Consider the following 8,588-nt stretch of genomic DNA (forward strand, 5'->3'; position numbering starts at 1 on the left):
GGAGATGTCAGCTTTCTTTATTCCAGAGAAGACCACCTGAGGCCAGATTAAAGGAAACAGAGAAAATCATGAAGAGATTAACTGAGGGACTTCCCTGGTGGTGCAGTGATTAAGAATCCGCTTGCCAATGCCAGGTACACGGGTGCAGTCCCCGGTCCGGGAAGACCCCACATGCTGCAGAGCAACTAAGCCCGTGCGCCACAACTACTGAGCCCGTGTGCCACAACTACTAAAGCCCACGCACCTAGAGCCTGTGCTCCGCACCAAGAGAAGCCACAGCAATGAGAAGCAGGCATATCGCGATGAAGACCCAATGCAGCCAAAAATAAATAAACAAAATAAATAAATGTTTTTAAAAAGAGGTTACCTGAGACCAGATTAAAGGAGTGCAGGCCCTACACACACCCTAATCTTATCAGCAACCCCACCCTTGAACTATTGCAATAAAACTCCTCACCAAATCCTCCCGGGTTGGGACACAGAGTTTTTCAGGGCAGGAGCCCGCTGTGTCTCCCTTTGCGTGGCAAAACAGTAAAGCTATCTTCTTCTACTTCACCCAAACTCTGTCTCTGAGATATGATTCAGTACCAGCGCACAGAAGCCGAGTTTTCAGCATCAAGATCTCAGTGCCCTTCTAGCTGCAGTGGTTGAATTTGACGCAGACCTGCCTGTCCTCCTCCCTCCTGCCTCAAGTTAGGACCCAGGCTCAGCACTGCACCTTCCCATTCAGCTCCCAGCTACCTCACCCTTGTACTCACTTCCACTCCACGGCCACTGAAATTCTCCTAAGCTCTCCGGGATTTGCTTCTGTAAGACAAGGTGGCAACAATTGCTATGGACCTTGGAGAGTGTGGTCAGGATGAAATGATTTCCTTCCATGGAAGCCCTTAGGTCACTGCTTGGGAATAGATTCCAGCTGTTTTTGTTTCTTCACCTTCAGAAGCATGTCTCAGGGAGATGCTCTTGTTATTCCCATTTTATAGATGGGGCCACTGAAACAGAGCAATTAGGTAATCAGCCCAAGGCTCCACACTCCTAGAAATTAGAGCTGGTGTTGGAATTAGCTCCTTCTTGCAAATGCTCCACCCCATGGTCCAGCCTGCATGGAGGTAGTGCAGGGAGGGGAAGGAGGGGTCAGTCCCCCAAACATCCAGATCTGCAGAGAACCAGGGAGCCAGAGGAAGGCTGGACGCAAGGGCATTTGCAAGGAAGAGTTGATGTACTCACTGGTTTGTAAACTCTGAAGGAGTTTGCAAGAGCCCCGATGTCAGCCCCTGTCCCCACCTTTTGATGCTGAAAACTCGGCCTCTGTGCACTGGTGCCAAATCAAATCTCAGAGACAGAGTTTTGGGCGATGTAGAAAAGAACAGCTTTATTGCTTTTCCAGACAAAGGGGGCCGCAGCGGGCTCCTGCCCTGAAAAACTGTGTCTGAATCCGGGAGCATTTGGAGAGGAGTTTTATAGCAACAGTTCAAGGGTGGGGTTGCTGATAAGATTAGGGTGTGTGCAGGGCCTGCACTCAATCTGGTTATGGGAGATCTCTTGATGAGTTTCCCTGGCTCCTTTAATCTGGCTTCGGGTGGTCTTCTTGAAGAGCTTCCCTGGTTCCTTTAATCTGGGATGAAGAATGCTGACCTCTTTTATTTGTTGGGGGTTTTAGCTCTATAAAGAGCTCAAAGATATTGTTATGTACATCCATTGAGGCAGAACCAGGATCCTGCACTATTGTTTCTTTCCTCCCTTGTCTCTGCATCCTCTCCCTTCCCCGATGAGCAACTGTTCTAATCTGTCCTTTGGAATGCAGGGAATGTCATGGAGGCTGGAGTCTATTCCTTACAAACAAGAAACGGGGGATAGAAAAGCATCTGTGCCCAGGAACCCCACAGGGTCCTGCTCCGTTTCACTTTCTGGGTGTCCCTTCTAAAACCAAGCATCCCTGAGTAACTCAGGGGCCACAGATCCTTGTGAAGGCGGCTGCAGGGGGTTTGCTATGGCCCAGGCAGCAGCACACACTAGAGACTCTCCCCCTACATTCCTCAAGCTTCCACACAGGGCCGGCCTCCCTGACTCCCATCAGCTTCCTCCCCATGGTGCCTCCCCAGCTCCACCCCAACAATGGAGCTCTTGGCTCCCACCCCACTGGAGGGCGCAAAACAAAAGTTCTCCAGACAAAGACAGATCCACCAAGGCCAAGGCTGCGCCTGTCTGTGAGCACACCCTGAGGTCTCACCCAGACTCAAAGATGGCGGAGGGGGAAGCATATCTCCTTCAACCAGGCAGGGTCTCCCCAAAGGGATTCTGCAAGTGTGATACCCCCTCTAGGGTAAGGGAGGGCATTAGCAGGTGGAGAATATGTGTGATGGAGGGACAAGACCAGGTCAGCCTAAAGCACAACAAGAGGGGTCCTCGGATCTCCCCTTGATGTTGCAGGAGAGGGGTCTTGGGCAAGTCACTGAGCCTTGTTGGGCCTCAATGGCCTCCTCTGCAAAAGGAGGCCAAGACGTCCAATGGTCTAGGCTCACTTCCTCATCTTTCCCCCAGACCACACTCATCTCAGAGCTAGGCACTTCGCCTCTATCACCTCTATCCCCAGGGCTCGGGCCACCCTGGCATCTGGGAGCTGGCGTTTATTGACGTTATTGAATACCCTGTGTATGCCAAGCATCCCATGTGGATTTTCCTATTTCACACTCACAGACACTGTCATGACCTCCATTTCACCAATGAGAAAGCTGAGGCTTAAGAGGGGAAGTCGGTGTGACCTGGTCATTGAGTTAGTTAGTGGTGGAGCCACAATTCAACCAAGCAGACCGATTCCAGAACCTACCAGCCTAACCACCATTCTACATGAGGGCCACGTGTGCCCAATAGCTGCTTCTGGAACACTGAGCCCAGGTTGTTGAGAGAATTAAATATGTCAAGAAGCTAACATAAGACCTGGTGTACAGGAGGAGCTCGATAAACCAGATCTGCTTGAATGAATGCTGTGTCTAGCCCAGAACTGCTGGATGCTCTATAAGTTTACCAAGTTCAGGTGTCCTGAATTAGTGCTGGAGCGATCGTGGATCCAGTCCAACAACATCTTTCCCATGGAGCAAGTGGTTGGTCGCCTCACATAATTGATGTTTTGTCTGAGTCTAGGGTAGCACCATAAGCACAGCTGGGAGGTGAAGGCTGGATCCTGGCAGCACGCACTGGTTTCAAAAGAGTTGTTTTCCAATTCACCATTGGTTCATTAGAATTCTGTCTTGTGGGCTCCACGCAGGGAGAAGCATGGAGGAGCATGAGTCTTAGAACTCTATGGGGGCAGCAGGAGTGGATCCCCCACTCCTCTGGGCGCTGGCCACAGAAGCAGCCATGTTCTCTGGACATGGCTATTGCCTGGAGGGAATATGATGAGGGCGGGGCCTTAACCTCCCCTGAGCAGCTGTGGGAAAAATAATAATAACAGCCAACTGCTGATGTCTATGGAGTCTGTATTATTAGGGCTGTTCTAAGCACTTTGCATGAATTAACTCATAGATGAGATCATCACTAGCATTATTCCATTATTTATAGATGAAGAAACTACGGCACAGAATGGTCAGGTCATTTGCTGAAGGTCACATAACAGGCAGGTGATGGAGCTGGGATTTGAACCTGGGTTTGGGGTTTCAGAGGGTTTTATAATAATGCGTTCTCACCTGCTGCCTCTCGGGCTCTGAGCCAGCCTCTAGCCAAATTTTCAGTGACTAAGGATATAGTCTTACATGGTACTAATAGAACAATCTTTGCTTGATTTTTTTTTCTGAATTATTCCGACAAACTTAGATTGGCCCAGAGATGAGTTAAGATACCTTCCCTGACTCTTGAAGGACAGGGAGAGGAAAAGCGAAGATCCAACTTCACTATCGTGATTTTACAGATGAGGAAATCGAGCCAGAAGAGTTGAGGGATCAGCCCTAGTTCCCACGGCGGTGAGGAGTGAAGCTGGGATTCCTCCCCAGGTAAGGCCCTCTCCCTGCCACACTCCCAGGCAAGTGTAGACGCACTTTGGCAGAAATGCCAGGCATGTCCCAATATTCAACGGGCCTTCCAGGGGAGAAAGCTCCAGCTCTGGGCTTCCAGAGGGCAGGGCTAGTCCCTTATTGGAATTTATAGGGAACAAACTAGAACCCACTGTGAAAAAGACCTTCCATTGAGGGAAGTTCATATTTCTCTGAGAAAAGCTTTCATTTCAGGGACAAAACTCTATCTCTGGTAGGATAAAGAGACCAAGGTCTGAACCCCAAGTTAGCGCAGGATGGAGGAATACAATATCTTCTTTTTGTGCTTGATTCTGTCCTGTCTAGAATTGAAAGAGCTTCAAGGAAAATACCCCCGGTGCTCATGTTTTCCCACCCAGCATGAAGCAGACAGCATCTTGGCTGGAATAATATTATCCTGTAGGTTCTCCTCCATGATTCCCTCATAAATTCATGTCAATAAAAATCCGAGAGGAACCCAGTGTTTATGTAGGGCTCTGGTCTTTCCTTCTCACTCTTATGAAATTAGACTTGGGAAACAGAGGGGGAAAAAAAATGAAAATATGTTCTTTATTTTTTACCTCCTGGTCTTTGTCTGGATGTTTGCATGAAAATTAACAAAAAGAACAAAAAAGAAGAAAAGAAAGATTTATGTTGCCAGGAATCGAATACACCTTAGAGGTTGGTGTCCTAAGCCTTGCCCGTTGGATAACACCCGTCAGAGATCTGGAAGTTAAGGAAGGGTCAGAATTCACTGCCTTGTTCTCATCTTAATGATCTGGTTAGGGAATACAGCCCCTTTCAAATCTAGCATTCTAGAATCATACATGAGTTGTGTTTTGTGGGGGGTTTTCCCCTCCTGAAAATGGTCTTAGACATTGCAGCACAGAATTGGTAATCATGCACTCCTGGATTCCAGTCCTGACTCTGCCACTCATGACAATGACACCTTTGGAAATTTGTGTCATCCCTCTGCATCCTGGACCCCTCCTCTTGCAAAGGGGGAGGGGGAGCTCATCCTGTCCCCCGCGGGATTACTGTGATGATGAAATGAGATGATTCGAAATGCCTGGTGGGCTCATGGTGTGTGCTAAGAAAAGTTATTTAGTCTTTTCTCTTTAAAAAACCTTTCCTCATTGGATTTTTTTAATTGTAAAGCAATGGATTCTCATTGTATTTAGCCAGAGCATATGAAAGTCTATTTCAGAAAAAAAGTGAATAATCTTCTTGTGATAGGGATCATGACTTGCTTACCCAATATCCATTCTCGATTTCTTTCTTAGTAATAAAAGCTTTATATTACCAAGGCCTACTATAATAAAATAAAATATAATACAATTATCATAGCCAGCTAAAAAAACTCCATTTCTCAGCCTCCCTTGCAATTAGGTATGGTTGGTGGGACTTTTGAGTTAGATTTCTAAAAGAGGCATAAAACAACTTCTGTGTTCCTGCCCAGGTGTGATGGCTGGAGCACCAGCTGCCATCTTGGACCACAGATGGCCTTGGGGCTAGAGGCCATTAGTCAAGGATGATGAAGCAAAAAGATAGTGCTTGAGCTGATTACCATCAAGCTGCTACCACATTAGTTCTGGACCATCTTGTTCTGAACTTCTTTTTGTAAAAGCAACGAAACCTCCTATTTACTTAAGCCACTGGTTTTTTTTGAGTCTGCCATTGTATGGACCTAGATCTAATTATAACTAATAACTTCTCCTCCCCTTCCACTTCTTGACATGACTGGTATTAACCATCACATCTTTTATAAGTTTATGTTCACAGCAAAGATATAGTTATGAATGCATGCCTAGAAAATGATATCATACTACATGCCATACTTAGTAATTGCTTAACAGTATATATCAAGGTCAAGTTCTCAGGCCAGGGCACACAGAACTCTCACATAATTTTTTTCACATTAGGCTATTAAATTATAGTATGAATATACCATAATTTATTTAACAATTTTTCTATTGATATAGGAGGTTTCTACTTGCTTTTCAACTAATATAAACCTTGCTGCAACAGACATCTGGTATAAATACCCTCCCCACTATGCTTTTATATTTCAGCAGACTGCCACAGTGGGATGACTAGTTCCTGTCCTTTTTAAACCTCACCACCTTCTTCCTTTTATAGATGAGGCAAGAGAAGTCTTGAAAGATGAAGTGCCAAATATAACAGAGAGAGACAGTGGCAACCATGCCTCCAGAATCCTCCCCATTATAATCCAAATTCCACACTCCTCTTTATCCAGTGTTTGGTAGCAGTGATATTTATTGAAGGAATATCTAAATAATCTTTACAGAAATAGTGTTCTACCAGCCTCTGCTTGAACTTATCTGGTGGCAGGGACCTCACTACATTTCTTTTCATCTTTGGAGAGTATTGAATGTTCTTTCTTACATGGTGTTATAATCTGATTTCATAAAACTTCTACTTTCTGGTCTCAGTTTTGACTCCCGGAGAACTGGTCTACTTCCTCAAAGGAGAGATGAGACTCACCAAGGCGGGCTTAAGAAAGGAATCCAAAGTTATCTACCTGGGGCTCCTGACACTCAGATATTTCTCACGTATGGAGCATATACAGTTGGTCAGGCAATGAGCATGGCTTTGAGGATGCAAAGAGGAACAGACCTGACCTTGACCTGAAGACATTTACTCTCCAGGGATGGGTGGGATGTCTCACAGCAATGGCGTTCCTCCTCTGACGAACTTGCCTTTGGGGTGACATGAAAACTCATCGTTCTGGTCACAGGGGCACAGTTAGGAATGTTAGGAATTAGGAGAGGAGAGCATTTGGGTGGGGTTGAGGACTTGTTTGGGAGAAGTAACTGGCCAAGTGGGCAGCCTGTCCTCAACAAACAGAACAAATCACTTCCTCTATAAATGTTGATTTGTTTTTCCTGGAAAAGTTTCTTTCTCTTAAGCAGTCACATTCCCATGAGCCCCTCTAGCTCGCTCTCTCTCCTCTTCTTTCTTTCTCTTTCTCTCTCTCTCTCTGGTAGAGACAATGTTTAGAAAAACAGGCTGAAAGAACACACCCTTTAGAAGATTTTCTCCTCCTGACCTTCCAAGGAAGCCTGACTCACTTGGTCATCTCAAAGTGGAATCATAGCAAATAAATCTCACTCTTATAAAATACAGTATAATTCAGTGGCAAAGTAAAAGGTAAAACTAATGGTTGAAATCTATAGGAATTAAATTTAAGCGGTAAAAGGGGCAGGCAAAACTTTGGAGTAGAAAGAACATAAGGTCTAAAGCCAACAGGTCTTATACTGGAACCCTAACTGCCACTCATGGCTGGGGGGGCGGCTGCCATATCACTTCTTATCATTTCATTTCCTTGCTGTAGACAGAGGATAGAATGGAACCTACACAAAGAAAGTCTGCAGGAGTGTAAATGAAATACAGTCAATAAATGACCTCTGTAAGGCACTTGGCTAACTGACAGTGATCGGTGTCTACGGACTCCTCCTTTTGTATTTTCATGTGGCATGGTGTGGGCACATATACTGAACATCCTTCCTGTCCTAGCTGGGTGGCTGAGGATGGACAATAGTCTTCCGAAGTGCAGGTGTGAAGAAAGTGGATCAGAGAAAGCACAGGACTGCACAGCATCAGGGGTCTCTTGAGCCTTTGTTCGAATCCAATGATGCAAAACTGCCCCATGAAGTGACTAAGCCAATGGGTTTGGACTACAGGTTTGGTTCTCTTATCCAACATTAGGCTGATTGCACTCGTCGTAAGCCAAGAGGTGATAGGATAAATGCAATCAGTATGGGGGAAAGGGGCCTGAAGTCTTGTCCTGGTTCTGCCACTAACCACCTGTGTGACCTGGGGCAGGTCAGTTAACCTCTCTGAGCATCAAGTTCCTGCAGTGTAGAATGGGGGTTCAAAAGCCCTCTTTGCCTCTAGGAAAAGGATATGAAACACTTCATAAAATTACTTAGTGGTGAGGATGGGACAGCGGAACATAGTGACTGCATTAGTTAATGTACCAGTTTGACCCCTGTAACACATAGCCTTAAAGCAATAATAATTTAATGCAGAAATTTAGATTTAAGTATCTTTCCCATAAAAGTCTGGGTGGGCGGTCCAGGGCTTGTACGGCAACAGCAATCAGAGCTTAGCCTTCTTCTACCTCATTGTTCTGTCATTCTCAATGTCAAGTTTACATCTCATGTTCCAAGATGGTGGGTCCAGTTCCACCGACCACGTTATTCCATCTAATGAGCAAGAAGAAAGAAGTTACACATAACCTTTCCTCTCCTATCCTTTGAACCAGAACTAAGTCACAAATTGCAAAGGACTCTGGGAAATGGATATTTTAGCTGGGTATCCTGCCCAGGTAAAGAGTTTATACCTCTAATAGAAGGGAAGAATGGATATTGGAGACCTCAGTTCCTTGCCACATGCATCTCCCCATAGGGCTGCTTGAGTGTCTTTGTGACACAACAGCTGACTTTCCTCAAAATGAGTGATCCAACACAGAGAACCAAGAGGAGGTCACAGTGCCTCTGAGGACCTACTCTTGTGAGTCTAAACCATTACTTCTACCACATTCTATGTCAGAGTCACTAA

This window comes from Hyperoodon ampullatus (genome assembly GCF_949752795.1).
Source record: "Hyperoodon ampullatus genome assembly, chromosome: 17".
Classification (NCBI taxonomy): domain Eukaryota; kingdom Metazoa; phylum Chordata; class Mammalia; order Artiodactyla; family Ziphiidae; genus Hyperoodon; species Hyperoodon ampullatus.